Genomic DNA, 21,737 nt, shown 5'->3' on the forward strand with positions numbered 1-21,737 from the left:
GCTGCGGCACCTTGCCCGTTTCGAATGTCCTTTGATCCGTTAAAGGCAACGTCCATTTGCACTACAAAAACAAACCCCTTGAACTACGAGCATGGTTTGATTTCACCTCTTCAGGTGAATACGTAGGCAGTCCCTCTTATGCTTGAGGGATACAACCACAAAACCTAATTCAAATTCACGAAAACCCTTTCGAACTACGATCATGGTTTGATTTCACCTCATCAGGTGAATACGTAGGCAGTCCTTTCTTACACAAGAAGGATACAACCATTCCCCACAATCAAAAAAAAAAACATCCCAAAGAAGAGGAAAAGGGAAAACCATTCCCTTTCCCCACCAAAATACAAAAATGAGCCTTTCTCCCTTTCCACAAAATACCACTTTCCCAAGTAAAATTGTTTAGGACGATTCAAATTGAATTGCCTTTACCAAACGGATGGAAGAAACAAGCGTTCACGATTTTCAACACGAGCAATTCTCTTATTTAATTAATAATGGGAGGGATTACAATTTCAACAACAAATAAAGCTCGACGAGTCTACAACTTGTCAAGGCTAAGGTGTCAACTAACACACCTCACATAGTAAAACTAGCACAAAACACACAATAACTAGCTAGTACGACATAATAAAAACTCACAACAATAATACAACATAATAATAAAGTGGGTAATGGAGGTCTTCACTCTTCCATTATACCCTTGCCTTTTCCCTCGGGGTACATCTTCCCCTTGTTCTTCTTGTTGGCCCGCCTAGCATGGACTTCCTCCTCAGAACGGATCCTCAACGGATCTAAGATGGCGACGGCCTCCGGTCTAGCACAAGACCCCATATTCGACCCAAGACGAGCCAATGCACGGCCCACCATACTCTTGGGGCCGGAACTCCTCCTCTTCGGTGGTCTCATCACATCGGGGGTAGCTCCATCAACATAGTCCTCAAAGAAGGCACGGTTGGCCTTGCCAACCTCTCGATACTTCAAATCGACAACCTCGTCCTTACGAAACTTGGACCTCTCTTCCGAGGACGCAGCACGTGACCATTTGACATAAGCGGGAGTCACCCATGTCGTGGCTACGGGGTTCGGTACCTCCCAAAGTGGCCGAGTGGCCCACCATCTTTCGAAAATCTCCACAAGCTCGGAGTTCCGGAAAACATTCTCTTGGACAAGAGTATCTTGAGCGGGCACCTTTTGTTGATGCCCCTTTTGCCTCATGAGCCTTTCGGGATAAATGAAGGAAATAACCTTCAAGCCCACCACCATCAAAGAACGAGGACTAGCACCCGAAGCGGACAACCCCGTGAAGGACCTCAAGTGCCACCACGGCACCACCCAACGGATATGAGGACCACCCTCCTCCCCCAATCTTGCGGCCCAATAGGCCTCGGTGGAAGCAAAACTATCCGGGTACAACTTCTTCCTCATAGTAAGGTGACGGAAGGAGTAAGAAGAAGGATTAACCGGAGGCTCTACATACCTTAGCCTCTCCAATAGCCACACTTGGAGGATCCTTGGCGATCCGAAAGAGGGAGCTTCTCCACAAGAGCCTTCCTTGTCCAAAGCTTGGATAATCTCTCCAAGCACCAACCATGATGGATCTCTACCGTGCTCCATTTGCTCAATCACATGGATAAGGGTCATGCTACCATGACATCTTGACCCCTCCTTCTTCAAGACATCAACAAAGAGGTACACATGGACAAGGCAAAATGCGAGAGCCCTTCTCCTAGCAACCTCCGAGACATTAGCATCTAATCGATTCGAGAAGATGTTGATAAGAGCTAACATATCCACACCATGTGGAGCAAGAAGAAAGTTGACTTGGCTTGTTGACAAGCCCAACATGGAACGAAATTTCTCCTTGTAGCACAACCGAGTCGGAGGAAGCACCGGAGCACAACCCGGCCACCCACCAATGACTCCAATTTCTTCGGCAAGAGGACAAATTTCACCCATCGGGAAAACGAAAACATGATGTTTCGAATCCCAAAACCGAGAACATGCTTCAAGAAACGAAGGTTGCACCTTGACTTGACGAAGCACCAACAATTGGCCAACTCCCATGCAATCGAGTTGATACTTCTCGGGAGGCGACAAATCCCGGCACCATTGTCGCAATGCGTTCTCGAAAGCATCCATGAAATATTTTTGTGGAAGAAGAAGAGGTTTTGTAGAGATGTTTTTGTGTTTCGGATGATGAAACAACGAAGCGCAAACGTCCCTATTTATACAATCTGATCAGCGCATTTTTCAGGAAAAGAGGGGAGCCGGCTTCCATCGCCAAGACGCTCGCGCCTCTTTGAGGCTCCTCCAGGATTCCCGCTGTTGACTTGTCTCTTTCAACATGTGTTTTCTCCTGACACCTCAAACCTCCCGCCAAGAACCTCGCGCCTCTTCGGGATGATTCCGGGAAATTTTGTGTTTCTTCACACTCACATTTCCTTGTTTTCACGTTTTACGAAATCCGACACGGTTTCCATGACGCAGCTTTAAACATACGGATTTTTCTTTCTTTTTTTTTAGGGGGGAAGGGCTAGTCGCCCCGATCCGCGATGGATCGTTTCCATGTCAGTCAAAATTCCGAATTTGTTTTCGCTTTTTCGCAATTTTCCGGCAAAAATCAAAATCGAAAATTGATAACACGACATCAATTTTCCTCAAAAATTCAAGCACTCATGAATTCGAGTCTTGACATCAAAAGTCAAATATACTCCCAAAAATTCTTTTCTAAAAATTCTTTCCTGACGGTTTGAGTTTTTATATTTTTTTCGAGTCAATTTTCAAAATTTCGATGCAATTTAATTCACGACACGAGTTAATTGCTCAAATTTTCAACAATTCCTTTTGAATTCCGAACATGCCGATTTTGTCACGGAATTTTCAAAATTCGTTTCAAAACTTCAATTTTAACTTCAAGTCATCTTGGTTAATTTTGATTTTCAAATGCTTTACGTGTTTTCAATCAATTGCTTCTACGTGTTTACGTTTATGCGTATTTGCTATCCGTCGCCTGTTTTCTACACTAACGATGCAGGAACTGGTGCAAAGCAAAAGGAGAATCAACAACCGACAAGCGCTCCTCCGAAACACAACACAAAAAAAGCCAAAAATCACAAAATGAACTACAATCCAAAAACACATATATACAAACCGCCTTACGCAAAATACATCGACAACGTCTATCATACAGACACTGGCCTAAAACAAACGTCTATCATACAGACACTGGCCTAAAACAAACGTCTATCATATAGACACTGGCCTAAAACAACCGTCTATCATACAGACACTGGCCTAAAACAACCGTCAATACGTCCTAAAACAACCATCTATCATACAGACACTGGCCTAAAACAACCGTCTATCATACAGACACTGGCCTAAAACAACCGTCTATCATACAGACACTGGCCTAAGACAACGAACTGGGGGCTATCTGCCACCTACCGAAATAAGCACCTCTATCCTCTCAAACGGAAAAGAAAGAGAGCAACACAAGAGACAGAGGAGCAGCAACGGAAGCAGAGGAGGTTACCATGGCGATAACCCTGCACTCCTGCTTCATGACAAAAAAGAAGACAGTGTCTTGCAGACTTCGGATGATGAGGAGGCCAAGAACCATGATGTGATGCACCATTCCGATACTGAACCCCACTCATCAGCCACCCTGTCTATGAGCCACAACGAAAAGGACAAACCGGCCATCTCAGCCGCCTATCCTCCTCTACGGAAGCATCCTCCACCACCGCCTCGAATATGGCAGCCTCATCGGCCGCTACATCCCCCCCAGGATCGACTTCCTCCTCCAAAGACTCAACAACGGACCCCATCGGTCCAAGACGATACCCTGCGATAAAAAAAAACAACAACACAAAAAACGTCAGCCGAAATTTCGGCATTACGACGGCATGAAATCGATAAACCCAAAAACAAAACTCAACCTGCAGTACAAAAAAACAAGGGGCAATCCCTGTAAGAAAAGTAGATCTAAATACTAACATATTCATATATGTTTTTGTTAATTTACTCATAAAATTAAATAGTGATCTTATGCATGCAAACAATGAACAAAATAAAGAAGAAATATTCATCCTTACATATGGTTTTCGGATCAAAGGGCACAAGAGAGTTCTCCTACTCTCTTGTTCTTGAGCTTTCCTTAATGGAAGAACAAGGATACAAGATGAGAATCCCTCCCAAGAGTTTATACCCAAGATAAACTCTTAATAAAACTAATATTATTATTACTAGAATAATACTAATTTTGTATGAAAAATTGACCCAAAAATTATTTGGTTTCTCTATCAAAACCGGTTGGGAGAGAGGAAGAATAGATGAAATTTTAACTTTCTAAAACTCTTGTTTTTAGATGGATAAATGAATGAATGTTCACTAGTGAGTATATTAGTGAATATTAGGCAAAAATAAGAAGAAAAACCAAAATGGTTTTCTTCCCAAAACCGGGTGGGAGAGGAGGAACAAGGGAGCCAATGCATGCTCATGGTTGCCTTCACAAGAACAAGTAGGCATGCAAGTCTAGTATTAGGTAAACATGATTATGTTTACCACTAATACAATTAACCTAATATTTTCCTAATCCTCTCCAATATTTCGGTCAAGAGGATAAAATGGACTCCATTTTATCTTTGTCAAAATGTCAATTTGTCATATGTCACATGTCACATGTCACATAAATTTGTTATGTATTTTTAACATATTAAAAATCAACGTATTAATAAAAATACGTCATATACAAAAATCGACCTAGTAATTCATAATTACTTGTACCAAAATATTTTACCAATTATAAATCACAATAACTTGTATTTATAATAATTCATTCAATTTCAATTGTTTCCTTAAACAATAATTTCATCTGAGTAATGAAACAATTCGATTACTTAGACCGTATCTTATTTAATCAGATTACAATGAGATACGTAAATTTTACTTCCAAAATCGTCCGTCAATTTTCAAGTAATATAATTAACTCGTAACGTTATACGATTAATTAAATGATCAATTAAGAGTATTATCCTTTAGGTATGACCTAGGGGATCAACTGGTCACCACCGTCGCACGACAGTAATGTCAAACTCTAATCAGCCAATCATTACCGATATGTGTGGACCAGTTGACAGTATAAATACTTCCCAATTGTATTCTTTAAAATGAGACTTAAACATGTGATCATCATGATCAACAGTTGTGATCGCATTATTGTCGGAGGACACATATTCCAACAATCTCCCACTTGTCCTCGACAAGTGTGCGTCACCAATTCTCTTGTCCTATTACTATCTCCCACTCAATGCAAGCTGTCTTTCAGGTCGTACTTGCAAGTGATCATATCGAGAGTGGTTTCCTCGATCTGGAGAATAACTGATTGACCAGATTTATCCACCATGGATTCATTCCGAGCGTGGCCACGCATTTCCAGTTCATTACTCCTTGAGTGGCCCTGAGATATCGTTATAACCCTGACTAGGGGTGGATAATTCCTATCGCACTCATTCCCTTCAACTAGCCACAACCATCATAACCCAAAAGATGCCCATTTGACCCCATTTACGAAGGTCGTAGTAACACAAATCAAAGTTAATCTGAAACTGTGCCATCTTAGGGGAATAGTCTTTAGTCAAAAGAATCGACTCATTAGAATACTATAGTAGCTCTCGCCACGACCAGGCTATATAAATTTGCCAGAACTCTATAAGCGGTCATTAGGCCCGACAAAAAGTTCCTAACAGTCTGCCTATGTGATCGACTAGTCATCTCACATGACTCTATGGCACTTGAACTTGCCATCAATCGCATCACACTCTAGTCACTTCGAGACGTCACCTCATACAAGTGACTATGGGCAAAAACTATGTTAATCCGTGTTCACTTTAATGGGGTTCAATTGTCACTACAACCCATTTGGATGTAACAATGTATAAATTAAAGATAAAAGACAAATGTGATTATGAACATGAACAAAAACAACACTTTTATTTCATTTCAAAATCTAACATAGACTTGGTACACGTTTAAGTCCCATGGACGCCATATGTCCATCATGTTTAGCCTGCGATAAAGGCTTGGTGAGCGGATCGGCTATGTTGTCATCCGTCCCAACCTTAAAAATCGCAATTTCCTTTCTTTCAATGAAATCTCTTATTACATGATATTTTCTAAGTACATGTCTAGATCTATTACTAGACTTCGGCTCCTTAGCTTGGAAGATCGTCCCACTATTATCACAATAGAGAGTGATGGGATCATTGGCGGTAGGTACTACTCTTAGACCTTCCGTGAATTGCCTGATCAACACAGCTTCCTTGGCAGCTTCTGATGCTTCAATGTACTCAGCCTCCATTGTTGAATCCGCGGTCACAGCTTCCTTGAAGCTTATCCAGCTTACGGCACCACCATTGAGCATGAAAACGAAACCAGCTTGTGATTTCATGTCATATCTATCTGTTTGAAAACTTGAGTCCGTGTAACCATTAACACGGAGTTCGGTGTCTCCTCCAAACACTAAGATAGAATCCTTAGTCCTTCTCAAGTACTTAAGGATGTTCTTGACGGCAATCCAGTGACTCTCACCTGGATTTCCTAGATATCTACTCGTTATGCTTAAAGCATACGAGACATCAGGACGTGTGCATATCATGGCGTACATGTTTGATCCAACAGCGGAAGCATAAGGGATCGTCTCCATGCGTTCAACATCATCGGGTTAGGAGGGATATTGAGTCTTGCTCAATATCGTCCCAGTTACCATAGGTACCAAACCCCTTTTGGATTTGTCCATGATGAACCGTTGAAGAATCTTATCAACATAAGACTCTTGACTTAGTGTCAATATCCTCTTGGATCTATCTCTATGGATCCGGATACCTAATATGCGTTGTGCTTCTCTTAAATCCTTCATTTGGAAGTGGTTACCTAACCACTTCTTAACAGAAGACAACATTGGAATATCATTTCCAATGAGTAGTATGTCATCGACATACAAGATTAGGAACAAAACATTGCTCCCACTAAATTTCATGTATAAACATGGTTCCTCAACACTTCGAGTGAAACCATTTTCCTTTATAACATGATTGAATCGATGATTCCAACTTCTAGATGCTTGCTTAAGACCATAAATGGATCTCTTAAGTTTGCACAATTTGTTAGGACTTTTAGAATCAACAAAACCTTCGGGTTGTATCATGTACACCTCCTCTTCTAAATGCCCATTTAGAAAAGCGGTTTTGACATCCATTTGCCATATTTCATAATCATGAAACGCGGCAATCGCTAACAAAATCCGTATGGATCTTAGCATGGCTACGGGGGCGAAGGTCTCATCATAATGAAGACCTTGGACTTGGGTAAATCCTTTTGACACTAGCCTAGCTTTGTAGACATCATCATGTCCTTCTATGCCATTTTTGACTTTGAATATCCATTTGCATTGAAGAGGTCTTGCCCCTTTAGGCAAATCTACCAAGTCCCAAACTTGGTTTTCAAGCATAGAATCCATTTCGGACTTCATGGCTTCAAGCCATAAAGAAGAATTAGGACTAGAGATTGCGGCCTTGTAGGTGGCGGGCTCGTCACTTTCCATAAGCAACACATCGAGTGTTCCATCTTCCTCGATAAGTCCCACATATCGATGTGGATGGCGAATTACTCGACCCGTCCTTCTTAGTGGAGGAGGTACAACCGCGTTAGACGACGAAGGAACATCTTCTTGCGTCTCTACCTCGGTTTGTGGCTCTTGAACTTCGTCAAGTTCAAAATTTCTCCCACTCTGTCTCTTAGAAATAAAGTCTCTTTCTAAGAAGACAGCCTCGCAAGACACAAACACTTTGTTATCTTGAGGTTTGTAGAAGTAGTATCCTCGAGAATTCAAGGGGTAACCTACAAAGGTGCATTTTTCGGATCTTGGGGCAAGCTTGTTGTCATTTTTAGTCTTGACGTAAGCATCACATCCCCAAATTTTCATGTAGGATAGATTAGGAACTCTTCCTTTCCACATCTCAAATGGAGTTTTTCCGGTGGCCTTAGTGGGACTATTATTCAAAGATATAATTGCAGTTTGGATTGCAAATCCCCAAAACGAGTTTGGTAACTCGGTTTGACTCATCATGGATCGAACCATATCAAGTAGAGTTCGATTTCTCCTTTCGGCAACACCATTGAGTTGTGGTGTTCCAGGTGGAGAAAGTTGTGATATAATACCACAACCTTTCAAGTGCGAATCGAATTCAAGGCTAAGATATTCTCCACCACGATCGGAACGTAGTGCTTTTATCTTTTTGTCCAATTGGTTCTCTACTTTGTTTTGAAATTCCTTGAATTTCTCAAACGCTTCACTCTTATGTTTCATTAAATAGACATACCCATGTCTACTCAAGTCGTCGGTGAAGGTTATAAAGTAGTCATAATTTCCACGAGCGGTGATACTCATTGGTCCACATACATCGGTGTGTATGAGTCCCAATAGTTCACTAGCTCGTGTTCCTTTACCACTAAAAGGATTACAAGTCATTTTGCCAAGTAGGCAATATTCGCATGTACCATATGATTGATAATCAAATGGTGTAATCACATTAGTCGAAATTAATCTTTTGATGTGATTCTCGTTTATGTGACCTAATCGACAATGCCAAATGAACGCTTTACTTGGGTCACTTGATTTGAGTTTCTTTGTTTGTATGTTATAGATATCATTAGTCGGATTTGAGATCTCTAAAATGTAAATGCCATTTATGGAAGAAGCTTGGCCTATAACCAATTCATTCATTGAAATAGTACAACGATTGTTCTTAATGACAAAACAAAAACCGTCCATATCTAGCATGGCGATTGAAATAATGTTTTTAGAGAGTGTAGGCACATAAAAACAATTATGTAAATACAACTCAAATCCGTTAGGCAAAGCTAAAACATAAGTTCCTTTGGATTCGGCCGCTACTCGAGCTCCATTTCCAAGGCGCAGATCCAAATCTCCCTTGCTAAGCCTCTTCACATCTCTTAAACCCTATAAATGATTACAAAGGTGAGAACCACAACCGGTATCTAGTACCCATGTCGTAGTGGAAGTATTATTTATATCAATAACATAAATTTCCTTAGGAATTTTACCTTTTGGAGTGATGATTCCTTCCCTTATATTTTGCAAATATACGGGACAATTCCTAAGCCAATGTCCCATGCCATAGCAATAATGGCACTCATCATTAACTTGCTTGAAGTTTTTGATTTTCTTTCCTTTCTTCTTGAACCTTTTGCCCTTGGAAGCAAGAAGTTGATTGCTTGAGGTCCCACTAGTTTTGGCATCTTTATCTTCCAGAGACAAAGACCCTATAGATTGTATGAGGCAGTCTTCCTGAGACGGGCTCACACGAGATCTAGTAGTAGTAGGTGGTTTAGAAGAAGTGATGAAGTTAAGGTTTCCATCCGATCCTATCCCAAAATGAAGTTCTCTAGTTGTGCCGAAATCATTGTTGGAGCAAACGTCGTCAAAAACATTGTGGTATGACTCAATAGTTATCGGAGCGGTAGGGTTTGATGGATTCATTGTAATGAACTACAAGTATGGAGGAAAGGAAATATTATCATTTGTCTTTTAAATCATACTTGTAAAAAGATTAACAAGATATGAGCATTTATATAGTGACCTCTACCCAACTATTATAAATGATTCCAAGACCTAAATTCATATCAACTTAGGCACGGGATAGCCGATGAAACCTTTATTAATATAACTCGGTGGATTAACGTTTAATCGATTCTACTTTTAGAACTCTTGGTCGATAAAATTCTCTAATGTTTATCTTTAGCCCGGAACACATGCGACTACGGTCACGAATACTTCCGTTGAGGTCAATCCAAATTTCGAATAAATGTGTCCATGATCCAAATTCACATTAATTTGGGCACGGGATGGCCTATAAAACCCTCATCAACACGAATTCGGTGGATAGACATTTATCACCCACTTCCCCTACGTAACAAGGTTTGTACCCCGGGATGGCCGAGTGCACTCCCTCGCGAAATAGGTTTTCATGGTTTCTACTATTTGGTAAGGCTATGTTTCAATTGTTTATTTTAGCGAGAGATCATGTCAATTTATTATCTATCACGTTTTAAGTGAACTAAAGCGGTGAACTACGATAATTGTAATTGACACGGTCGATAAACTCGATTAAATGATAATGCATGTTTTAGTTATGGCGATTTAGCGATGCATGTGACATATAAATAAAATGCAAAGCATAAAAAAACATAAATCCTAGTATGGCCTTTCTAAAATAGAAAATCTAATTAACTATTACATATTCGGAAACCAACTCCATTGGTCCCTTGAACTTCGGTTGTGGCACGCATCTCGAGGTAACACCGTCTTTATGTATCGCCTTCTTGAAGAAAGCCGTCTTTGGGAACTCCGAAATAAATAAATTACATAATAAATTACATAATATCCTATTATACATTTGTAACTAAAATAAAATAAATCTATTAAATTACAAAACGGTGATACGAGATCACAATAAATTACAACCGAATCGATTTTCCCATACATTTCGGGTAATATCAATTAAAAACTAAGACCATACTAAGTAAAAATTACATAATTCAAAAATTACATAAAATAAAATTATGACAATCATAAATAAAATGCAGCATTATAATATGTATCAGCATGCCCAATTTTATGCTAAATCGCCTTTAAGTAGCCAATATCGTACATTACTCGGTTTTTACGGATTTGCGTGATTCAACATTTTATAATCACAAAAATTACAAAAATTCATATTTATGCATAAGTTAATTACGCTAATGTTTTAGGACTCAAAATTTAGTATTCACTAATTATTTGACCATAATTAACTCATATTTCTAAAATTTGTTCATTAATGGACCTAAAATTACAATAAAAAGCTATAAACTTCAAATAAATCACAAAATTTCAAATAAATTAAAAATTTGAAATTTAAACTCATGAACATTCTGGAAAAATACCATGACACTCATAATGTTCAAAAAACTTAGGTTAAAAATTTCGAAATTTATCCGGAAAAACAATGTTGCGGTTTATCGGTTTTAACAAAATAATCATAAAAACATGAGAAAAATTATATTCATCAACTTTTCAATTTTAGATCTGAAAAAGATAATAAAATGCAACATGTGACATTTTTCCTTAGTCATGGAGTATGTTTTATTAATATTTCACTAATTAAGTCACTATTTATGCTATTTTTCTTCAAAAAATCATAAATCATGCATAAAGACTTCAATATAGCCTATTATTTTACACACATCTTGTAAAATTGCATGTTACAACATACTAAATTTCTATGACCAGATTCGAAATTTATCTCATATTAACCTATTTTTCATCTAAATCCGATTTTAATAATGAAAAATCCATTTTTCGAGCATAAGAAGTCCAAAAATTATGAAAATTTACAGGTCATCTCAAAATAATATATGTGATAACATATCCAAAATTCACTGAAACATTCGAAGTTTAGCTAATTTTAGTCCGAAAATGACATTTTATTCATAAAATCATATTTTTAATGCCATTATTATGTAATATGAATGATAAAAATCCATAAATTAACCAAAATATCCTAAAAACATTTTAGGACCAGAAACTTTAACATGCATAATATTATTTCGTGATATATCATAATAACACAAATTAAATAAGTTTTATATGTTAATCGTATAACTCGGAAAAACTTTTAACCGATTTGCATGCAAACAACCATGGCTCTTGATACCGATTGTAAGAAAAGTAGATCTAAATACTAACATATTCATATATGTTTTTGTTAATTTCCTCATAAAATTAAATAGTGATCTTATGCATGCAAACAATGAACAAAATAAAGAAGAAATATTCATCCTTACATATGGTTTTCGGATCAAAGGGCACAAGAGAGTTCTCCTACTCTCTTGTTCTTGAGCTTTCCTTAATGGAAGAACAAGGATTCAAGATGACAATCCCTCCCAAGGATTTATATCCAAGATAAACTCTTAATAAAACTAATATTATTATTACTAGAATAATACTAATTTTGTATGAAAAATTGACCCAAAAATTATTTGGTTTCTCTATCAAAACCGGTTGGGAGAGACGAAGAATAGAGGAAATTTTATCTTTCTAAAACTCTTGTTTTTAGATGGATAAATGAATGAATGTTCACTAGTGAGTATATTAGTGAATATTAGGCAAAAATAAGAAGAAAAACCAAAATGGTTTTCTTCCCAAAACCGGGTGGGAGAGGAGGAACAAGGGAGCCAATGCATGCTCATGGTTGCCTTCACAAGAACAAGTAGGCATGCAAGTCTAGTATTAGGTAAACATGATTATGTTTACCCCTAATACAATTAACCTAATATTTTCCTAATCCTCTCCAATATTTCGGTCAAGAGGATAAAATGGACTCCATTTTATCTTTGTCAAAATGTCAATTTGTCATATGTCACATGTCACATTTCACATAAATTTGTTATGTATTTTTAACATATTAAAAATCAACGTATTAATAAAAGTACGTCATATACAAAAATCGACCTAGTAATTCATAATTACTTGTACCAAAATATTTTACCAATTATAAATCACAATAACTTGTATTTATAATAATTCATTCAATTTCAATTGTTTCCTTAAACAATAATTTCATCTGAGTAATGAAACAATTCGATTACTTAGACCGTATCTTATTTAATCAGATTACAATGAGATACGTAAATTTTACTTCAAAAATCGTCCGTCAATTTTCAAGTAATATAATTAACTCGTAACGTTATACGATTAATTAAATGATCAATGAAGAGTATTATCCTTTAGGTATGACCTAGGGGATCAACTGGTCACCACCGTCGCACGACAGTAATGTCAAACTCTAGTCAACCAATCATTACCGATATGTGTGGACCAGTTGACAGTATAAATACTTCCCAATTGTATTCTTTAAAATGAGACTTAAACATGGATGAAATCATGAATGATGGATGGATGATCGGATGATGGATTGTCGGAGGGTTGGATATTCCAACAATCCCGCCCCCAAACCATTCATCAAAAAACACAAAAACTTTTTATTTAATTTTTTTTAACAAAAACACATTATTAAGATAAAAATATTTAAATTTTTTTAAGCAAAAGACGAGTCAAAACCAAAAAAAACGATTTTTTGTGAAGACCCATACAAGTTAAACAACTAAAATACATTCCCGATTTTGTAATGGGATTTTCATCATTTTTTTGAGCCCCAAACCGGTCAAAAATCCAAAAACGACCGCAAAAAAGTCAAACGTGATTTTATCACGCCCCAAGGTGACCTAAAATACCAATAAGGTCCATTTCAAGGCAAACGGACTCAATTCAAGCCCAAAAGGACGCTTATTTTGTCGGACGAAGACCCGACGCAAAATCCAAAATCCACTTTTGCCCACAAACATCCAACGAAGGTCCTTAGATGGCAAATACGGGTTTTCCCAACTACAATGCAACCTAGTGGGACCCACCACCCAAGCAAATAAACTTGGCGTTGTGAAATGAGACAAAAACACAAAACAATCACGTTTTTTAAGCATAGGGAGCGGGAACGAGGACCAAAATGCAAACTAAAAGCACCTCTATACTCCTAAACAAAAGTTTCTAACCTAATGCAAACATCAATTTCACTCCCAAAAGGTTGGCTCAATCAAAAAATACGCCAATTCGATTTTTAGGGCAAAATTTACGCCCTAATTCAATCAAGCTAAATCAAAATTTGAAAGGATTCAAGAGGAAATACTTACCTTGAGATGACATTTGTTGACAATGGTCCATTTCAAGGCAAGCTAGAAGGTCCTTTAATGGCGATTTTGCGAGATTTTTGAGGTTGAAGATGAATAATCATCCACTTTCAACCTCAAACATCTTTTAAGGTCCTTAGAAAATAGGCAAATACGGTTTTCCCAACTGGCTGCAACCTAAACCCCTCCCCCAAGCAAATAAATTTGGGCTTTGGAGACCAATTTCCCATGACAAATTCAAAATTTTCGAGCATAGGGAGCGATATTGAATGTCGTCATTTCCTTGAAAACAAACAAAACCAAATAGTGAAAATTCAAATTCGCTATTTTCAAAGACTTTCAAGCAAACGGCTCAATCAAAAAACGCCCAACTCCAAAAATAATAGCGAAAATTCAAAATCGCTATTTTCCTCCAACTAAAAACAAATTTGAAGATTCCAAATTCACTATTTCTTTCAAATGTCAATGGCGGCATAAACTAGGTCCTTTAATGAAGATTCCAAATTCACTATTTCTTCAAATGTCAATCATCCGCAGCTCAAAACGCACTTTTAACAATGAAGATTCCAAATTCACTATTTCTTCAAATGTCATCGCGCCATAAACCGTCACTTTAATCGATAGTGAAGATTCCAAATTCAAAATTTCTTCAAATGTCAATGTCGTCATTTCATAAACAAAACAAAATCAATAGTGAAGATTCCAAATTCACTATTTCTTCAAATGTCAACGCAAACGGCATAAACCGTCACTTCAATCAAAAAAGATTCCCAAAATTTCTTTCAAATGTCAACGTTCCTCCAAAACTCACTTCAATTAACAATGAAGATTTCAAATTCACTATTTCTTCAAATGTCAACGGCGGCACATAAACCGTCACTTCAATCGATAGTGAAGATTCCAAATTCACTATTTCTTCAAATGTCAACGGCGGCACATAAACCGTCACTTCAATTAATAGTGAAGATTCCAAATTCAATATTTCTTCACATGTCAATGGCGGCACATAAACCGTCACTAGTGATGATTCCAAATTCACTGTTTCCTTCCAACACCAGCAGGAGGCTGCCTCGCGGAACCCGCTCATTCCAAAAACAGTGATAGTGAAAATCCAAGCTCACTATTTCCACGGCGGCATCATGAGTTCGCTACTTCCAAAGCAAGCCCATTTGACGCGGCTACTCCCAGGGTCCATCAACCGACCTTATCATTTGGCTGGAGAGCCTTTGTCCGCACCCTTTCAAGGACAGATCCCGAAGATGCCTCGGGTACATTTCCTTATCTTTTGGCTTGCGAGCCTTTGTCCGCACCCTTTCAAGGACAGATCCCGAAGATGCCTCGGGTACATTTCCTTATCTTTTGGCTGGCGAGCCTTTGTCCGCACCCTTTCAAGGACAGATCCCGAAGATGCCTCGGGTACATTTCCTTATCTTTTGGTTGGCGAGCTTTTGTCCGCACCCTTTCAAGGATACATCCCAAAGATGCCTCGGGTACATTTCCTTGTCTCGGCTGGCGAGCCTTACAACGCATCGCGGCTGGCGAGCCCTCCTCACATATGCACCACGGCTGGCGAGCCTTACAACGCATCGCGGCTGGCGAGCCCTCCTCACATACGCACCACGGCTAGCAAGCCTTACAACGCATCGCGGCTGGCGAGCCCTCCTCATATACGCACCATGGCTGGCGAGCCTTACAACGCATCGAGGCTGGCGATCCCTCCTCACATACGCACCGCAGCTGGCGAGCATTTATCCGCAACCATGCAAGGACATATCCGAAGATGCCTCAGGTATGACTCCTTCTTATGGCTGGCGAGCCTTTGTACGTAGTATAACGGACTTTAAACGACCCGCACGGACAGTCGACAGACTCTAAAATGTTCCCGACGACAGGTCTTTGACTCGTACCCTCGAGTCACCTTGGCGTCGCCCTTCCCAACGGCAGGTCCTTGGCCCGAATCCTTTCGAGCCGTCTCGACGTCGCTTGGGTCTTCAGGTTGTAATCTTCGATTGACCTGGGGACTCTACTTTGACTTTCGCCCTGTCCAAGCCTCAATCAAAGTAGGAGCTCTGTAGATACCCAGTATCTGCTGAGACTCCAACAAACACCCGATGATTATCGGACTACAACATGTTTTGGGATCGCGGCGTTTGATCGACAGTTTGTGAACAACTTTACGTCGGAAAACTTAAAACGATTTCGAAAACAAAACATTTCAAAACATTTCAAAAATACCTGGAGTGTTTAATGCACGGCGACGGGGTTGCGATGACACTAACTAGAGTCAAAACCGACACCGGACCAAAAATCGACTCGAAAATTCAAATCCCGACTCCAACAATGAGTCAAACCGAGTCAAACACAAAAACCAAAATATCTCAAAGCCTTCTACCTAAGTTTTCCCGGATTCATGTTGGTCAAGTACCAAACATGTGACTACAAAACCTAGGATAGAATAAATCATGATTGTGTTTGTTGTGAAAGCGACAACACAGCTCGAAGACCCGCGACGTGGCTCGCGCCTCTTTGAGCAGCCCAGGTGGCCACGTCGCTCAAAACTCACACAACCACTCATTCTCCTATAAATACCCCTTAAATGCCACCCATTTGAGACTTACGCGAGTGTCCGCCCCCTCTTTTCTCCTTTAAAATTCTCGACTCGACTTCTTAAGTCACAATCCGACGCGTATTTACGACCTACCGATCGTAAACACGAGCCTTACACATTGTTTGGTACCGTCATCGTGCATTAAACCACTTGTCCGACCACTTTGACCACTACACCATCACTAAACTTTTAAAACACTCTTTTACTTACCAAAACGGTTTTAAACCGAGTTTTTTCCGATCAAACGAGTTGTTACACTTACGTCGGTCACTCGCCATAACCAAACATGTAAGTATGAGGGTGTAAAAATCCTCTTTTATTATGTTTTCATTTGTTTCATGACTCTAACATGCTAAAACATGCATAACATGAACCAAAACATGGAATAAACGAGCCAAAACCGATTTTTGGTCTGAGGCAGAAGCCCCTTAGGTCGCCAACTGACTCGCGCCTAAATGGGGTACTCAAACGTGTTTATTCTCGTCATTTCCCTTAATCCATTTTTCATATTTGTAATCGGTTTTTACCATTTCAAGTATTTTCGAAACCTTCTTGTTTCATTTCACATGTTTTAACCATAAAGCATTTTTCACCCTTGGTTCTTCATACCATGACGGTTAAATCCGTGTTTCGGTGATAATATTTGGTTAATGACATTCAAAAGGTATTTTAAAGCCTTTTATTTCATTTCTTCATATTTTCAAACAAACATATTAGTCACCAACACAAAATCATCCTTGGTTCTACATACCATGCCGGATTTTAACCCGGGTACGATGATGAGTACCGACTAATTACATTCAAAATGGACTTAAAACAATTAGTCCATAATCATTTTCAAAACTATTCATGTCAAGTTTGTCAAACCGAATCCGACACCGAATATTATCAAATAATGATGATTATTCGAGTCTAGTTCTTCAAATCAACAAGTGCGGTCTAAACGACCCTTTCAAAATCAAACCGGGTTCAAATACCCATTTTCAACACGTTTTATAACGTTTTCTAAACAGTCAAAACACGGCATACAACCGTCGGCTAACCCGCTCCTCAAGCAGGCCTTTTCTTTCTCATTTTCAAAACCAGAGGGAGGCCCCTTACACCGCCGGCTGGCTCGCGCCTTTTATAGCCGTCTGGTACAGGGCCTTTTCCCTTCCAGCATTAGTCTAGGACGATCCCGACTCCGGTTAACCCAGATATAAGACGGATCAGATGACTATTCGATTATTCAAAACCATATTTGCAAAATGCCATACGAAGACAAATGGATCACGTTATGCACCCTAAACCTAATACGGTAAATGGATGTTTAATTTCCGTCTTGCATGCAAATCAATCATTAATCCAACTCGACATCTTATACTTGATACTTGGATTAAATCAACCGACTCATAAAGCTCTCACATGTTAGGTTTAAATTATTGGATGCGCATTCATGCATTTAAACCGTTTTACCAACTTTTGCATTCAACCAACCAAGATCGATCAGTAGAGGCCGCTAAACGCGGGCGGGATTGGTTGTCTGATTAAAGGTCTTTCCAATACGTACCTTCACCTCTTACTCAGAAACTTTGGATAGTGGACGACCTTATCCAGGGCGTACGAGAGTCATTCTAGAGATAGGATGCTAAAGAGGGACGATTTCCTTATCTTTAGTACCTATGTCAAACGCTGCTTTGTGCTTTGATTTGACCGAGGTATAAAGTGGAATTCGAACGGGTTCCAGGCATCCCACAAATGCTTGGTGGCGACTCCGAACATCTCTAATAGTTTCGAGACCCTTACCGAGACGAAACCGACCGATCTAAAACGATCCGATCGAAGGCATTTTTACGCCGCCGAGCGTGGCTTTCAAAAGACCGCTATACGTCCACAGATTGGCTAGGCGTGTAGGTGGCCATGTCCACGGGACCTTTTCCTTAATCTTCTCACAGTAGATTGTCTAGGCTATTTGCAACTGAGTCGATAGACTACCATGGTGAACCGAAATCCTGGCATACCCTCTCTTATTTGATCACTCTTATCGTATTTTCTCACTTTTATTGCTCTTGCTTAATTTCTCTTTCCTTTAATCTTTTAGTAGTTTAGAAATGAAAATTAAAACCCCCCATATTGTGACTTAAATAGACGGACCTTTAGACAGATATCTTGCCTCCCTGTGGAGAATCGGCCCTACTTATCGCTAGCTTCCGTTAGTATATTTAGATTTATTTTTGGTAAATAAACGACAATATCAAATTTTGGCGCCGTTGCCGAGGAGGCAATAGCCCTATCTGCCTTTTGTTTTGTTTATTTTTATCCGTCTCAGGGAATTTTCATTCCTTGAGGCAGTTCTCACTTATTTCTTTCAGTATTGTGTATGCCCAGGTCAAACAGGTCGAAATTAGTCCCAGCTGATCCTGAGCCAGAGAGATCTTTTCGGCATAGACTTCGTCTGCAAAGAAAGATTCGAAAGGAAGACTTGAGTACTTTCGAACCCGAGCTACAACACTTTCTTTTTGTAGAAGACCCGTCTTGTGAAGAGGACAATTCTATTTCTGCAACTACGCCAGTAAAGATGCCAAAAATTGCGAGTCACTCAATGCCCACAGTTGCCTCAATTCCCAAAGGTTTCAAGCTCGCAACAGAGGATGGTAACACTTTTGATATTCGCCCGTATTATATAAATTTGGTAGAAAGGAACTTGTATCGAGGTGTGGCTGGTGAAGATCCGCGAAAACATATGGAGGTCTTTACTGACTACTGCTCTACCATTACCGCCACTAAAGGAGTGACCCAAGACAAGATAAAGAAGTCTTATTTCCTTTTTCATTGACTGACGGAGCCAGGGAGTGGCTCACTGATCTTGATCGCACTGCAGTTGGTATTACCAACTGGGAAACTCTTGTTCTCGCCTTCTATAAAAGGTATTTACCTCCTCAACGTACTAATCAACTGAGAGGAAAGATTACGAGTTTCAAACAGGCACCTGATGAGAATTTCTATGAGGCTTGGTGTCGGTTCAAGAAGTTGGTGAGGTCTCTTCCTCACCATTGATTTGATCAGTGGTTTTTGTGCAACCAATTCTATAATGGGTTATGTGATGACCACCGTGCTATACTTGATGCCTCATATGATGGGAGATTCCAAAAGAACATTGATGATGATAAGGGATGGGGCATTATTGAGGAGATGGCGACCCATTGTGCTGGGTATGGGAACCCGAGGGACGGTATTCGGACAGTACATTCGGTCGACAATGAAGTTGTGGCTCATCTGGAAGCCATGAATGCTCATTTTGATAGGTTAGAGTTGCAGCAAGCTGGTGATCAACAGACGGTTCATCTGTTGACTAGACAAGAAACTGTCACTTGTGAGAGATGTGGGAGCAACGACGGTCACACTGATGTTGACTGTCTGACAGAAAAGGAACAAGTCCTTGCCTTTCAGAAATATAGGCAAGGAGGAGGTTCTTATTACAATAACCAAGGGGCAGTCCATCCTAGTTTGAGGTGGACCAGTCAAAATGTTCTTAATCCTACTCCTCCACCGCAGCATCAAGAACCTTATGTCCCTCCTTATAAAGCTCAACAAGGCTTTCAAAAGCCTCCTTCTTTCCCTCCGCCGCATCAAGGAGCTTCCTCAAGTGGAGTCAGTGAATTGGGTGAGTTAAAGTCGATGATTCAATCATTGACTATGCAGCTGCAAATGAGTGACCAGCAAAAGGAAGCTTCGATTAAGTCACTTGAAACTGAAGTTGCTCAGTTGGCCGCCATCCAATCCACGAGGAAACCGGGTCATTTAACTTCTCAATCCGAGAAGAATCCACATGAGATGATAAATTTAATTAAATTGCGAAGTGGTCGTTCCTATGAAGAACCAAAATTGTCAGCTGTTGAGGACATATCAGACCCGAGGAGCATTATTATTGATGGTGAACAGTCGTCTATTGCTAAAAATATGCCTAACACGAAGAAAATACTCGATCGACTGATTTCTGGTGGTCGATCGAGTAGAAACACAGCTGATATCACTCGATTGAATGGTTCTGAGGGTCGATCGAGTAAACTGGATATTGAAGGAATCGATCGAGAGGTTAAAACCACTCGATTGAGTGAAAAGTCTGAAGAAACTGTTCGATCGAGTGGAATTATGCCTCGATCGAACAATGTTGATATTGAGGAAGTCGATCGAAAAGCTGGTAATGCCGATCGAGTGAAAAGTCTCCTGAAAGGCCTCGATCGAGAGGTAAAAAGGCTCGATCGAGCAAAGATGAGTTTGAACCCGCTGAGACTTTAGAAGAAAGGAATAAAGGGCTCGAAATTCCTATCACCGTGCCCTTTCCAAGGCGATTGCAGACTAACAAAGCTAATCAACAGTTTGGGAAATTTGTTGAGCTCTTGAAAAGTTTACATGTTAATTTCCCATTCGCCGAGCTGCTTACTCATGTGTCCTCTTATATGAAATTCATGAAAGAAATTTTATTGTGTAAAGGGCATATAAATGATCATGAGACGGTTGCTTTGACTGAAGTAGGTACTGCCTTAGTTCAGAATAAGATGCCTCCTAAACAGACTGACCCGGGTAGATTTTCAATTCCTTGTCACATAGGTACCCATTTGATTGATAACGCGCTATGCGATCTAGGTTCTAGCATGAGCGTCTTACCTTTTTCTCTCGCTAGGAGACTCGGCCTGACCAAGTTTAATTGTACTAACATGACCGTTCAAATGGCCGACCGTAGCATATCACGACCACTAGGAGTTATAGAGGACATACTTGTCAAGATCAGGAGACTTTTTATTCCCTTAGATTTTGTAGTTCTTGACATCCCTGAGGACACTCACACCCCTATTATTTTAGGGAGACCATTTTTATTCACTGCTCGTGCAGTGATCGATGTCGAGGGCAAGACACTTACATTTCAGGTCGGAGACGAGGAGCTGATTTTTCATCAGTCCAAATCTCGTAGGGCTCCCATGCAAGCTCAACCTTGTAATGCCCTATCCTCCACTAACTCAGATACAAACACTCCAGCTGAGAATATTGAATTTTGTGCTGCTATCGTAATCCCTCCGCCTCGGACTGAGAGCGAAAAGGAGGAACATTCTTCTATTATCCTTGCTGCAGGTACAGATGGAGTGGATGCTGGAGTTGATGACGGTCAAAGTGCAGTTAACGTCGATCAGAGTGCTGGGAAAGAAGCCAATGTCGATGGGAATATCATGAAGAAGAAGAAAATTCGTGCATACGTGGATGTCAATTATTCTCCTTCTGTCAGTTCAAATTCAAACTCATGGAGATCGAAGAGGACGGTCCGAGATGCTGAAGGGACCTCCTCCAG

The 21,737-nt window shown here is 39.8% G+C and overlaps 1 non-coding gene across 1 annotated transcript; it reads right to left on the reverse strand.

Annotated features, from left to right (window-relative positions):
* Positions 1–19,345: 19,345 nt before the first annotated feature.
* On the reverse strand, positions 19,346–19,452 carry LOC141588825 (small nucleolar RNA R71). Its single transcript, XR_012519796.1, has one exon. It is a non-coding gene; the product is annotated as a small nucleolar RNA R71 (small nucleolar RNA).
* Between the last annotated feature and the right edge of the window lie 2,285 nt (positions 19,453–21,737).

Source organism: Silene latifolia, chromosome 6 (genome assembly GCF_048544455.1).
Source record: "Silene latifolia isolate original U9 population chromosome 6, ASM4854445v1, whole genome shotgun sequence".
Taxonomy (NCBI): domain Eukaryota; kingdom Viridiplantae; phylum Streptophyta; class Magnoliopsida; order Caryophyllales; family Caryophyllaceae; genus Silene; species Silene latifolia.